Genomic DNA, 14173 nt, shown 5'->3' with positions numbered 1-14173 from the left:
CCTTTCAAATATAATGTTCTAAAAAGATAATTATATAAATCAAATCAAATATATTTTAATTATATGTTTAATGACTTCTTACCTCGGGAAGTGCTATTGCTGGTATATCATAATTGTGACAAGTCATTCTTATTTGAATTAATTTTTATATATGTACGTTAAAAATTTCGTATTTATATCAGTAATTTTTAAAGTAAAGAATTAAAATCTTTCGATTGATTTTTATTTCTTTTAAATTGTGGGTTTTGAAACCCATTACGAGGAAAAAATTTCCTTCTTCCTTTCCCCTAATAGAATTGTTCAAAAAAACTTTTATTTATTTCTAATTCCACTTTACATAAGGAAACATATACTTGAAAGTTAAAAGGCAAAATACAACAAATATTTTTTTTTTTAGAAAATTTTTAGTTCATTCATATAAACAGTCTAAACTTCTAGTGCAATATTATGTACACTTTAAGAAAACATTTATCAGCTGGAGTTGAAGTGGGAAACAAATGGAAGAAAGTTTAATGAAAATATAATACAAAGATTGCAAGGAGAGAGAGAGAGAGAGAGACTCAAATCCCACAACTTCACAAACTAATATAAATCAGGTAAAGAATCTTAAGGGTCCTAAAACAGATATCAAAACCCTTTTGAAGCAGGGGAAGCGGAGAAGATGGGCTGGGGAAGAAAACATATGGAAAAAATGGGTAAATTGACATTTTATGCCTGAACTATTTTGAATTTACAAAAAGACCCATATTTAGTAATTTATCTAAAGTTCAAGAGTTCAAGTAAAAATTAAACCCTTTTACTAACGTGTCACGTCATCAAACTAACGGAAGCTAACGTTTCAGTGACCACATCTTATTAAAACAAAACGAAAGTGACTACGAATTATATTTTTTGAATCCAGTGACCATATGTTTATAAAACTGAAACAAAAAATGATCAACTCTTTAGTTTATCCTTTAAAAAAATTGAAGATTTAGGTATTAAAACATATAAAAAATTACAGTTTAGGTACTAAATACTTAATTTACCCAATACTTTTATAGCAGTTAAGGTTGGTGGCATAATAATTTGACTTCGCTGACCATATCTTTTTGTTATCTAAAATTAATATTTTTTAAGAAAATTTTTAGTCCAATCACACTCATATTTATAAATGAATCAAGAATTCATTTAATCACTAGTTAAAAATAAGCATTATTTTTTTAAAAGATTTTGAATTCGAGAAATTACGTTTATAAGATATATATATATTGTTAACAATTAAAAAATATTATGAACAAATACTATTCGTGAGATTTCTCGAAGCATGGATACTTCTGATAATGTGATCTGCTCTCCTTACATAGGAATGGGTGCTCTATAACAAGCAAAGGTGTATAAAAACCGTTAAAATCTTCACGTACCAGGAAACCCAGAAAGACAAGAAAGCAAGTTTGGTGATCCATGATTTTGTAGATGAGGTATCATGAGATCCTTAATGCAATTTATCCGGTCTTCCTTTGTCAGCTAAAGTTTGTGTACTTATTAAGCATGCAAGGTAACCATTGTCATATGTTTTAGCTCTAAAAAGAGAGGTCATTGCAGGAGTCACGGTGGTTCTTAATATGCAGATTCCTCTGTATATCCGAATCGGTTTCTTCTAAATTATCCTAACCCAGTCTCTTAAGTTGTGATAATATTCTCGATAGAATGTATAAGTTCAATTCTTTGTACAGATTACAGTCCATGCGGTCGTTGCTAAAATATTAGTGGGAATATTTGGATACTGGAAAAAGGACTGATTGAAGTTATAGATTTTGAGTCGTTTACTTGCATCTTTTATTGTAAGTTCAATTCAGGGACGACAATTAAGGGGCAGCAATGTCCTTTGCCCATAGCACTAGGGGTAGGCAGGGGCTTCCTCATCCTCGAATGTTAAGTCTATGATTTAGTACCTTTGAAAATTATATTTTTTCTGCTAAATTAAACATATAATTATTTTATTATAATAAATTATAAAATGAACATTCCAATTAACAAAAATTATAAATTAATACCGTTTTATTAAAATATTAGTGGGAGGTGCATGGCCTTTAACATTATCAGCATAATAATAAATTTATTTTTTAATCTTTATATATTGTTATACATAAAGCTTAGTTCTAAAAAAACTAATCCTCAATATTTAAATACTACACTAATTTTTATTTCTTCTTCTTTCCAATGTTTACCCTTCATACCATCTTTTTAATCCATTTCAATTTCTCTCTTCCATTCAACGCCTCCTTAACTCGGTTCATTTTTTAATTTTTTAAAATTCATTTCATTATTTTCTCTCATTTTTTTTAAAAAAAATCCTAAGCATAACATAGTACAACTGGTTGGTTCTTCTCTATATCTATAATTTTGATTGTACGTTCATTTCAAATCATATGAAAATCAATGAAGAAAAATATTTAACTTCCAAGTAGAGAATTTATCGGTCTCAATAAAATTGATCATAGATGAAAGCATAATCAAATACAAAGAAGGATCAACTATTTTATTTTTGGATATTTTTATTTTTAATAAAATTAGTTACTTTTATAAAAAAAAAAAATTAAAGATCTGAAATGTGGAGTTTGAAACAATCTCATCATTAAACTTTCCATCTTCTAATATATACAGGATATTAAGAATTTTTTTTAAATAATTTGGGTGAAATAATTATATGAATGAACTAAAAATTATATAAAAAAACAATTATTTGTTGTCTTTTGCCTTTTCACTTTCAAGTATATGTTTCTAAATTCAAACATCCCTTAAAGAATTATAAGTTATTAAGCAAAATGGAATTAGAAATAAATTTAAGTTTTTTTTTCTTTGAACAATTCTATTAGGGGAATGGAAGAAGGGAAAATTTTACTCTGGGTTTCAAAACTCACAATTTAAAGAAAAAAAGAAAGTATCAATTGAAAGATTTTAATCTCTTACGTTTATAAAACCGAAACAAAAGTGATTAACTCTATAATTTACTCTTTTTAAAACTATAACTAAAGTTTCGTTTTTATTTCATTTTAATACTCCGTCGTTAGGTTTTGAAAAAAAAAATAAAAAGTTAGGTACTAAAATGGATCAAAACTGATAGTTTGACACTAAACACGTTAATTTTTTAACGAAGACGTATCAAAATGAAACAAAAAGTAAACTTTAGGTATGATTTTGAAAAAATTGAAAGTTTAGATACTAAAACGGACCAAAACTGATAGTTTAGATACTAAATGCATAATTTACTCTAAAAATTATGATCATGAATAATAATACAATATAAATAAAAATAATAATAATAATCCCTAACAACCGCAGCTCAACGTAAGGTGGAAATCAAAATCGTAACAATGTGTATTACCAAAATCATAACAACAATAAAAAAAATCAAACTTACCAAAATCACAAACATTTACTTAATCTAACATAAACACACTTAAAATACACAAACTGAAGGCTTGTAATAAACTGACTTATTTTTCTCCAGTATATATATAAATGAAAAAAAGAAAATGGAAGACAACAAAAAAATTAGAAGTAAAAAACTTAAAGCAACAAAAACACTAACAATAAGCTCAATCCAACAGCAACAGACCTTCCACCTTTAAAACTCACACCTGCATTATCATCAGCTGTCTGATCAGCTGCATCGCCGTACGGTGTATCTGCCGGCGAATCCGACGCAGGTTCCGGGGCCGACTTGGACTTTGATTTCGATTTGGACGCTTTCGGTGCATCTGCTGCCTTCTCCGGAGCTGGTGCCGGTGCAGGAGTAGGGGCTGCCTTGAACAATTCACTAGGCATCAATACCTTGTCGATCGTATAAATTGCAACCGGCTGTTCATCGAGTAAAGTCCCGGTGATTTTCACGGTGTTGATCTTGGTCTTGAGCGTCACCTCTTCGCCCTCATTCTGCACGGTGAAATCGAACTTGCTAGCTCCGTCCGTGGCTAACGTGTTCATCAGTCCGTTGTTGGATTTCAACATGGATAGAGATTGGTACACCGGCACACCGAAAAACTCGAGAAGTGATTCTTTCCCTGAGGCTGTCAAGTTCTTGAACTTTGGTAAAAAGGCTTTAAATGCATCATCCAGTGGGCAGAACACAGTTAATCCTAATCCTCCCTCAACATTATCCTACAAGTGACCATTACCACCACATATTCAGTATTAGCAAAAGATCAAATATTTAAGCAATGAATCAACCAAACAATCAGTCAAATTTACTATAATTACAAAACAAAACACAAATTTTCAGCTTACCTCATATGTTCCCATGGCTGCATGATTTGCCAGAAGTGAATCGGCAAACACTTTACATCCATGAGCTGACATGATCCCAGTAATATTCTGCTCACTCGGCCCTGGCGTAGGAGCCTCAGCTACAGCAGAAGGCAAAGCCTTGCTGATCTGAATCACAGATATATTATAAGGAAGCTCCTCAACGGATTTAACAAATAAAGAATCCAAACTCCCACCATTATCTTCAGCCCCAAAACCAACTTTCCCACCTTTGAAATCGGTTATATTAACAAATCCCGAAACCCCAGGAGCCACCCCGGTGGCTTGGAACATGGTGGCAGCAAGTGCGGTGCCATTGGTTATCTGGTGAAGTTTCTTGGCACCGAAGTAATCGAGGAGGACGTGGAGGGAAAGGATGTTTTTTCATGGTGTAAATGGAAGGGTTTTTGGATAGGAGAGATGACATGGCGGCGTTGTCTATGGTGAGGACGGTGATCGTGGTGCGGCGGTTGATCTCTTGAGCCAAGTGCGTGAGGGTGAGGTAATGGTTGAATGTTGATAAAGACGGGTGCTTTGCGAGTAAACGTGTGATGTTATGGCCATATGATGTTTGGAAGGCGAGAAAGAGTGAGAAAACGAGAAGAACAAGGTGTTGTCTGTGCTGCATTGTGTTGTTTTCTCTTTTCCTTCTTCTCTCAATGGGTTTGTTTCTTCCTTTGGTTTGAAGAACTGAAGGAAAGTGAGCGTTTTTGTAGGGGGAAAGGTGAGAACTTTGAGGACAAAAGGGGCTTGGAATATGATTAAATTACATAGTGAGCCACTCTGCTCCAAGTTTTGGCAAAAGAGAGAACAAAAGAGGCCCCGTTTTAGAGATGGTTTTGTGACTGTCACTTATCTAAGAGTGTCTAATAAAAGCTGAACCGGAAAAAGGATGGTTTGCGTAAATAGGGTCGGGTTTCGATTAAATAACCATGGAACCGCTCAACTATAGATCTGGTTTAGGTTCGACCAAAAAGCAAAACTATTCTTGTTTGGGATTAATTACACCAACAGCCTTCAAACTATTCAGATATTCTAAATTGGTTCATTAACGTTCTAACTTTGTTATCGAGTTATTGGTATTACATCCATCTAACATCAACATGAGTGATAAATTGCAGCTCAGATATGAGTGGACATATTAAAATTATATGTACCAAATTTTAAGTATATATATTTATTATATAGACAATTTGAATTTAACGTGTTAAAGACAAAAAATATCATTAAAATTTTTAAAAAATTGATTTTTTCTTTTAACATGTTAAATTCAAATTGATTATAAATTGATACATGTACTTTAAATATGTTCCACGTCAGATTTAACGTCTAAGTTAATAAGTAAATTGATTGAAGAATCTTAATGATACAAAATACAAATACTTTGATGATAATCTCTATGTGAAGATTATACAAGAGAGGCTTGGTCAGTAGGGTTGGATTTTGGGACCAATTTATAGCTATTGGGGACAATATATCTATGTTATGTTTTTTTTTTCTATAAGTACTAGAATATGCTAAAATATGATCTCATTATTGTTTGGGATGTATTTTGTGTATCGATTCTCTGTTTACACTGTACCATTGAATCAATGCTTGAAAGAAATAGTGATGCCAATAGGCATCGTTAAAATATGATTTTATCATATATCGATCAACAGGTTGATGTCAAGTTCAGGAAATCATCATTTTTTAATGGAAAATAAAGAGTTTGAAACATATGAATAGTCATGTGACCATTTTGTAACTGTCAATAGTTATGAGAATCGACAAAACAACCTCATATAGTCAATAGATTATTTTGTAGCTTTATATAATCGAAAAATCAATAAAACGTCTTATAGTCAAGAGAAAATTTGTGTACTAACAATTAACTAAAAGTGTGAGTTCCAATGGGAACTTCAATTATGTTCAACTTTTGGCAAACTATGATCATTATGGTCAAACTAAAAAGCTGGGTATTGTGCTTCCAAAAGAAAGAAAGGATAAATGATGGGAAGCAATTGGATCTATGCTTAGAGACGTGGGATTTAAAGACCCAAACTTGATGTTAAAGTAAACACAGATACCTGCAAAATGAAGGGATACACTTTGGGAATGAAAAAGAAAAAGAAAACAATTAATGAATGAATAGAAATAAAAATGAAAGTTTTGGGGTTGAGTAAAGAAGCATAAGGAAACAAGTCACGTGCTATTAGCATCTCTTCATCAGAAATCAAGGCATTCTTATTTTAAGTACACATGCTGCCTAAATTGCATACACCTTAAACCATTTTGCAAGCATAGAATAGTATCACCCAATCCCATGTACTTCCTTTTTATTGGTTCATATATTTTACAAAATTTCAGGATCAGATATCATATCAAATTCAATTTTAATATAAATTATTTTTTTCTTTTATGTTATTCAATCGGAGATTAAAATTTTTGAATATCATCTTGTGAGATTATCGATCTTTCTAACTATATATTGTGTTAATAAGACATTCAGATAAAACGGTGAAAGACCTAAAAATAAACTATCAGTGTGAAATTTAAAGATTTAATTACTCTACCAACTTACCTACGAATATCCATTATTATTTTATGCATGATAAAACTAACTATAACAATTATGAATATCCCACGATCAGGACTGAAGGGGAGCTTATTCATTCTCTTTCTCCCATTCCAATCATCTTTCACATGGAAATGTCGACTAGTGATCGTCTCCCACCAAATATTGACAAATTCACTTTGAAATTTATTTTCTTCCATTAATTAATTATTTTATTAATCGTGTCAACTCTAAAATTTTGTTTTTATTCACCTTATATGAAAAATTTATATTATTAATACATGTGTATCTAAGCTCAAAAATATTTTCCGATAAAGTACTACCATAGACTATGATTAATCGCTCAAAACAAAAAGAATGAACTACTCACGATTGACTATTTCATCTTATTTTCATCACCATTTTATGTATAAAACTTATAATAAATATTTATAAAAACTATTATTATATAATATCAAACCCTGTAAGCAAAATTTACAGCGATATCGAATCTTTAAAAGTTTATTTTAAATAAATAATTATTTTGCATAGATATTCTCCAACTTCAGCAACGGTTATATTAAGGTTGCAATCAATCTAATTGTTTAAGGTTAGTTAGTCAATGTTTTTGATCCCGAAACTTGGATAAATTACCACCGTCGATCTGACAACATGTGCCAACTTTACGGTGCCCGGATGTCGGCGAAGATTCAAAATGGTCAAGACTTCATGAGAAAATAAGAAATAACCAGTCAACATTAGGAGTATTATCGTAGTTTGATTGGAAATATAAGGACAAATTTGGTAATACAGGGGGACTTGAGTTAAGCTTCATGCATGTGGTGGGACCAATATTACGTGCCCCAAGAACAGCCAGGACGGGAAATGTTAAATGAGACGATGCCACGTGGATCGAAAGTGAATGAGCTATGTGACGTAAGCGTAATACCACTGACAAAAAGGTTTCACAACCTGGTAAACATTTGACGGTTATGATTCTCCATGTCTTAACGCTGAACTTTAGAACTAATTTCCAAAAGTTAATGTTTTTTTTAATTAACTAATTATTTGTACATCACATGATAAAAAAAACTTCAGTTGCACTCTCAACATATTTTGGGTAAATATAATTTTTGATACATTAATTCAAAATTTAAATTAAAGTTTAGATACATTAATTTTAATTTTTTTTGATAATTTCAATTTTATTACCCTAATAGCAAATATGCTACAGTAACATGCTACAAAAAACAGAATTTGAATTCATTGAGCAACCTACTTACAAAAATAATCAAGAATCACATATATCCCAATTCCTAGCAAGAGTAATATTAACATTATCATTTCTATTGAAGTTCCTATTCCTTAAGTGCAGACCTACTATATCCCTAATGACTTGGAACAGTTCTTAAGCATTCTTAGATCTGCCTTGAAACAGTCTCTTGTTTCTTTCATCCCACATAAAGTAGATAGTAGCATTAAAAGCTATCTTCAAAATTGAAGTGAGCAAAGATTTTCTTTTCCAAGAAGTAATTTCCCACGCACAAAAAGAATCCCATGAACAAGGAAAAAATTGAATGCTAGAAAGAGAGAAAATTGATTTTCAAATGAAGTCAACCATAGAACATTGGAGGAACAAATAGTCCCTTGTTTCAGTAGGTTCATCACAAAAAACACATTTGCAGTCGTTAATCAACCTCATACGGTGGAGTCTTTCCTTTGTAGGAAGTATATCAAGCAAAGCCATCCAAGAGATTAAAATATGCTTAGGAATATGCAGTGGGAACCAAATAATCTTCTGCCAAGGAACAAGGGGTCTCTTTTCTCGAATAGTAACCCAAATAGCTCTCACTGTCGTAGCTCCAATAAACAGAATAGGGTAAGCTTTTGGGTGCAATTTGAAGAGTTTCCTTAAGTTCCAGCTTAGGGATGAATGGATGTTAACATTCCAGAAGTCTTTATCTTTGAGGACATAGCATTTAATCCATGCCACCCAAAGTGAACCTTCACCTGCGAGAATATTTTTAATGAGTAGTAGCATGCAAGCTTTGTTCCAAGTCTTCGTATCTTTGATTCCAAGGCCTCCCTCAGATTTCATGAAACAAATATTGTGCCAACTTACTCTAGCTCCAGAAGCTTTTTGATCAGCTCTTTTCCAGAAAAACCTTGAACATAATTGTTCAACTTTTTTAAGAACAGAGTGTGGCAGGAAAATTTGTCTACACCAGAAGTTGGTAAGACTAGATAAAACATTTTTAATAAGTTCCAACCTTCCAGTGTAACTTAGAGATTTAGAAGACCAATGATACAATCTTGTTTTTATTTTATCAATGAGAGTCGAACAATCATTTTCAGAAATTTTCCTGGTGACCAGGGGAATGCCCAAGTATCTAACAGGCAGGCTGCTATTTTTAAAACCAGTAAGCAGGTTAATTTCTTCCAGTTTAGGGATGGACATACCAGCAAAAAATAACTCACATTTAGAAGCATTGAGTTTAAGGCCAAACATTTTGTAGAATATGTCTAAAACACTATTAACACCAATAACAGATTCAGTAGACCTTTTGCCGAAAATAAGAATGTCATCAGCAAATGAAAGATGAGTAAGGCCTATTCTTTTGCATTTAGGATGATACCCAAATATTCCTCTAGTAGCTGCTAAGTTTATGAGCTTAGAGAGGACATTTATTGAAAGAACAAATAATAAAGGAGAAAGTGGATCTCCTTGCCTAATTCCTTTAGCCCCATTAATTTTAATTATATTATGAGTAATAAAAATATAATTCTATTAGAATTTCAACTTTAAGGTTTAAAGATTCAATCAGTATTTGAATTTGTTTTTCCTGTTTAAATTAGTTAAAATTATAAGTATAAAAAATTTAGACATCAGTTTAAAATTCATCTCTTAAAATTTTTAATGAAATTACATTGTGAAATAACTTATATAACAAAAATCAAATTCAAATATCGAATTAAGAAAATATAAGTATTAAATTAAACATTGAAATAAAAAAATATAAATACATTTTAAAAAATTTACGAAGTTAAATTAAGTTGTATATCTCATTTTACTTTTTATATAAAAATATCCTAGTGTTATTGGAATATTGTGATAATTTACATAAGACATGTAAAAACTTGAGATACAACATATCGGAGCTAATATGAAACATACATCTTACTCTAAATTTAATCATAATGAATAGATATTCAAAATATAATATGCATTTACAAATAACATAAAAAATAAAATTATATATTATAAAATGAAGAAATCCTTCCTTTTGCAAAAGGACTTATGATATTTATATCTCATTTTAAAAAATCATTTTTTTGCCACAGTAGTAGAATTTTTTACATTAAGTGTACATTAAAATCATGTTCGAGTTTATTCAATGAGGCCTCCTTCGCATACGTTCAAAGTGATTGTTCGATTACATTGGGTGTAGCATCTACCGGGATCATTGCCCGCACGGAGAACGTCTATTGTTGGGCATGCGCTGCTAGTGACTGAATTGGGTGATGCGAGTGTCATTGAAGCCCATATTATTATGATTGTATTTGTTTATTGATTGAATTGGATGTGTCACATGTTATACATGAGAGTGATGCTGTTAATTTTATTTGTCAATTAATTCATTACTAATCTTAATTTATTCGTGGGCATATTATTGAATTGGATGTACATATTATTGAATTATCTAACCTTTTAATTTTATTTTATAAAATATAATATACAACAATATTTATAAAATGGAGTACAAAGTTGAATTAGAAACATATTTTTCATTATAAAATAATCTTAGCAAATTAATCTTTTTCATTCAGACAAAAACATTAGAGCAATAATAATGAATGATTTATATCTTGTTGTTTTCTGGTTTGGGGAAGCAAATCAAGCTGCCCAAATATGAAAATTCTCAAATCTAAACGACAAATTGGTTTCAAAGAAGTTGCCTATCAGCTGCTTCAGCAACAATAGGTAACCTGGGCAACTGCCCAAACAAGCAAGAAGACGAACCATAAACCAAACAAACCAAAGGAAGAGAAACACAGTGCTATCCACGCTCATCACCAAATCCAAACCCAACCCTTCTTTCGGATTGAAACTCCTCTCCAACAAATCAGGGAATATCAACAGAACATCAAGCACCACAGCCTGCATCGAGTTGGACCTCACATACCTACTGAAATTGGGTTCCTAACAACCACAAAGTAGAGAGTCAAGAACACCAAAAACCCATTCAAGGGGAAGCTTTTGAACACTGTAATGGCAGGGAAAAGCGGTTGAATTAGCACTTGGATTGGGGTGAACTGTGTTATGTCATACTTGCCATATTGAATACCATCAAAGAAAGGGTAGAAATAACACAGGGCTGAGATTAGCCTGTCAATATGCCATATTGGATCTAGTTCTTTTATAGGTGTATATGAATAGGAATTTAACAAATAAGATTGTTATCATATTCATTTATTCTTTTTATATGTGCTTATATTTTTTTTGTATTCTTGAAAGCGTTGTGTTTTGATTTATTTAATAATTGTGAATTTATTCATTTAATGTTCGTGAGTATTTCAGTTTAGTAAATATATTCGTTTATATGTTTAGAAATGGTGAAATAATGTCAGTAGTCCTTAATCTTATTAGGCTTGACATTTTGTACTCAAAAGTTACCATGTGTTCAATTTTGTTAATTCCTTACCTAATATCTAAAATATAAAAAAATAAAAGAAAAAGAGAGTCGGATAAACGAGCTTATGAATGAGTCAATAAACAAGATTATCAACGAGTTGATAAACAAACTTATAAACAAGCAAATAAACGAGTTTGTTCGTGAACATAAACAAATAAATACACCTTTGTTCGTATTTGTTCATTTATTAAAATAAGCAAAAAAAATTTATCCACACTTGTTTGTTTAAATTACAAGTAAATGTTATAGGAATAGTTCATTAACAATTCATTAAATATTATGTTCATTTACACCTCTAATCACATTTTATTAAATTTTACTCTATGAAATAATCTTATTATCTTTAATTAATATTTTAAAAAATCAAATAGATTTGCAAGATAAAAGAAAATCCTATCATTATTGCAATAAAAATACATTATATTTGTGTTTTTCAACGATTAACCAACATTAAAAATGTATTAATGAAGTGATTTTGTGGGTGTAAATCATAGTAATTTTACCCATGAACTTTGTCTTTCTCAAGATCATCGGCATCCTCAATTTCGTTCCTGTCAATAACGTTGCCTGCAATGACCCACTTCACAAATTTCTTTGCTTCAATATCTGTATAAACTTCTGCCATGTAGAGACACAGCTGGCATACAAAGGACGTTCCGGTGAATATCCATATCATGCCGAACATCCGACCGAATGCGCACGAGAAGCTCTTGTCTCCGAACCCTACGGTTGTCATGGTGCTAACAGCACAATAGAATGCATCATCGAACTCCATTTTCTCGACAGTACAGAGCACCAAGATTCTGATGACGAAATGCACTGCCATGACGATCAATGATGTTATACACTTGGTGTAGTCTATATTCAGAGTTTCAATCTCTTTAAGGGCTTCAATCGGTCCGATTTTCCGAGATCCACATGCAGGGCACTGAGCAGCGCCGCTTGTTGCTTGAAAACCAAGTATTTAGCAGCTATTTTCACTGCTATTCCGAACAGCAACACCCCTGCGACTATGTGAACACTGCACGCCAGCTCCGGAGCGATACCGTGGGGGTAAAGGTCTCCATAACCAACGGTGGCCATTGTCACCACACACATGTAAAGAGAATCAATGAAATCATTTGTTTTATTCCCTCCGATATGGTCCTTCAATACCAAAAGGCTTCGTGTTCCGAGACTCGTATAGATGCCGTAGTACTTCCCGAGCTTCTTAAGGTCCAGGAGAACGGTCCGGATAGCACTCGGAACGGTACGATTCGCAGCGACGGAAGCGGATTTGAAACTTTGAGTGCTTTTTTCCTTGGAATCATTTCCATCATTTGTTAAGTTCGGAGAGCCTGCAGCAGCCATTGTCATGATTAAGACCGCCTGATGGAAGCAATTACAACATAAAAATTAATGGTTAAAACATCTTTATAGACATTTAAATAACTTTATAGAGCTAGAAAATGATGATAAGGACACCGGAAATTAACCGACTTCAACGAAATTATGACAATTGTATAAGAATCTGGTATTGAGCTATGGTTCTTCAGTTATAAGCCTGAGATGGCAAGTTTGAAATTCAATTTAAAATGCTTATAAATAGAAGTAAATTAGGTTCCAAACACATTGGAATGTTCCTGGAAAGATCACAAGTTGATGTCGTTTTGACATGCAAATAAAACTTATGGGAAATTTCGCATGAACATCCAAAATGAGAAGAATTCAGTAGTTAATGAGGAATTTATGAGAAATCTGTTACAGAACAGCAGGCAATAGCCAAAAATAACTTGGTTTAAGAACTCAAAGAAACAAGAGGTCTGCAAGGCCCATGCTATCGGTCAGTAGCGGATCTAGAAATTAAATAATGGGGTTCAAAATTTTAATATCCTATTCTAAAAAAAATTAGGTATACAAATTTACTTTTTTATTTTTTATTTTCACTAACAAATTAAACTAAATTTGACACTTTTCTCAAAATAATGGGTGTGTAATGGCTCCCCTAAGGAGACATGTACATCCGCCCCTACTCTTGGTGTCTAGGAATGAGAATGAATCGGGTTGGATCGGATTTTTCACCTTATCCGACCTCAAGTATCGAAAGTTTGTTGAATGAATCCACATATGGGCATTGAAAACGAATGGTCCTCAGTTTCTAGCCATATATGTGTAAAGGGACCATAATGGCTTTGGTCACTTTCTTTTGAGTGTCCAATGTTAGCAGATACAGATTTCAATCTATGCGGAAACAAATGGTTGTGACTATTTGTTGTAACAAAACCATATCGTTTTCAGCTTTTAACATCTCTTGTTGTTTGATATATATATATTTAAAGTAGGATCTAAGATTAGGACAGACGAGAATCATTGATTCCATGCCATTATTATTTCTTTGAAAAAATGCATATTGGAGGAAATTCACCCCACACCAAGTGTCAACTTTTGTGGCTTAAAAAAAGCACCCTAAAACCCTACATCTCAGATCCATTAATATATGATCAAATTTGCAGATTTCATGTTGCTGCTTTGGAAATCTTGAAGCTCTTAAATATTGCAGTTATTAGACTGGTCTATCCTACTAGTTTTGCGGTGTGTACATAAATTTTCTTCTTACCTACCTGCCTTTAACTTGTCTGTTTTCCCAAAGAAACTGGTAAGTTGTGCGCAAATATCC

The 14173-nt window shown here is 32.2% G+C and overlaps 3 pseudogenes; all 3 read right to left on the bottom strand.

Annotated features, from left to right (window-relative positions):
- Positions 1 to 3450: 3450 nt before the first annotated feature.
- On the bottom strand, positions 3451 to 4997 carry LOC120161650 (annotated as a pseudogene).
- A 5770-nt stretch (positions 4998 to 10767) lies between these two features.
- LOC120161440 lies at positions 10768 to 11701 on the bottom strand (annotated as a pseudogene).
- A 257-nt stretch (positions 11702 to 11958) lies between these two features.
- Positions 11959 to 13046, bottom strand: LOC120161560 (annotated as a pseudogene).
- Positions 13047 to 14173: the final 1127 nt, after the last annotated feature.

Source organism: Hibiscus syriacus, unplaced genomic scaffold (genome assembly GCF_006381635.1).
Source record: "Hibiscus syriacus cultivar Baekdansim isolate YM2019G1 unplaced genomic scaffold, ASM638163v2 tig00111402_pilon, whole genome shotgun sequence".
NCBI lineage: Eukaryota > Viridiplantae > Streptophyta > Magnoliopsida > Malvales > Malvaceae > Hibiscus > Hibiscus syriacus.
The sequence above is the reverse complement of the archived record's forward strand: the minus strand, read 5'-3'. Positions and strand labels throughout refer to the sequence as shown.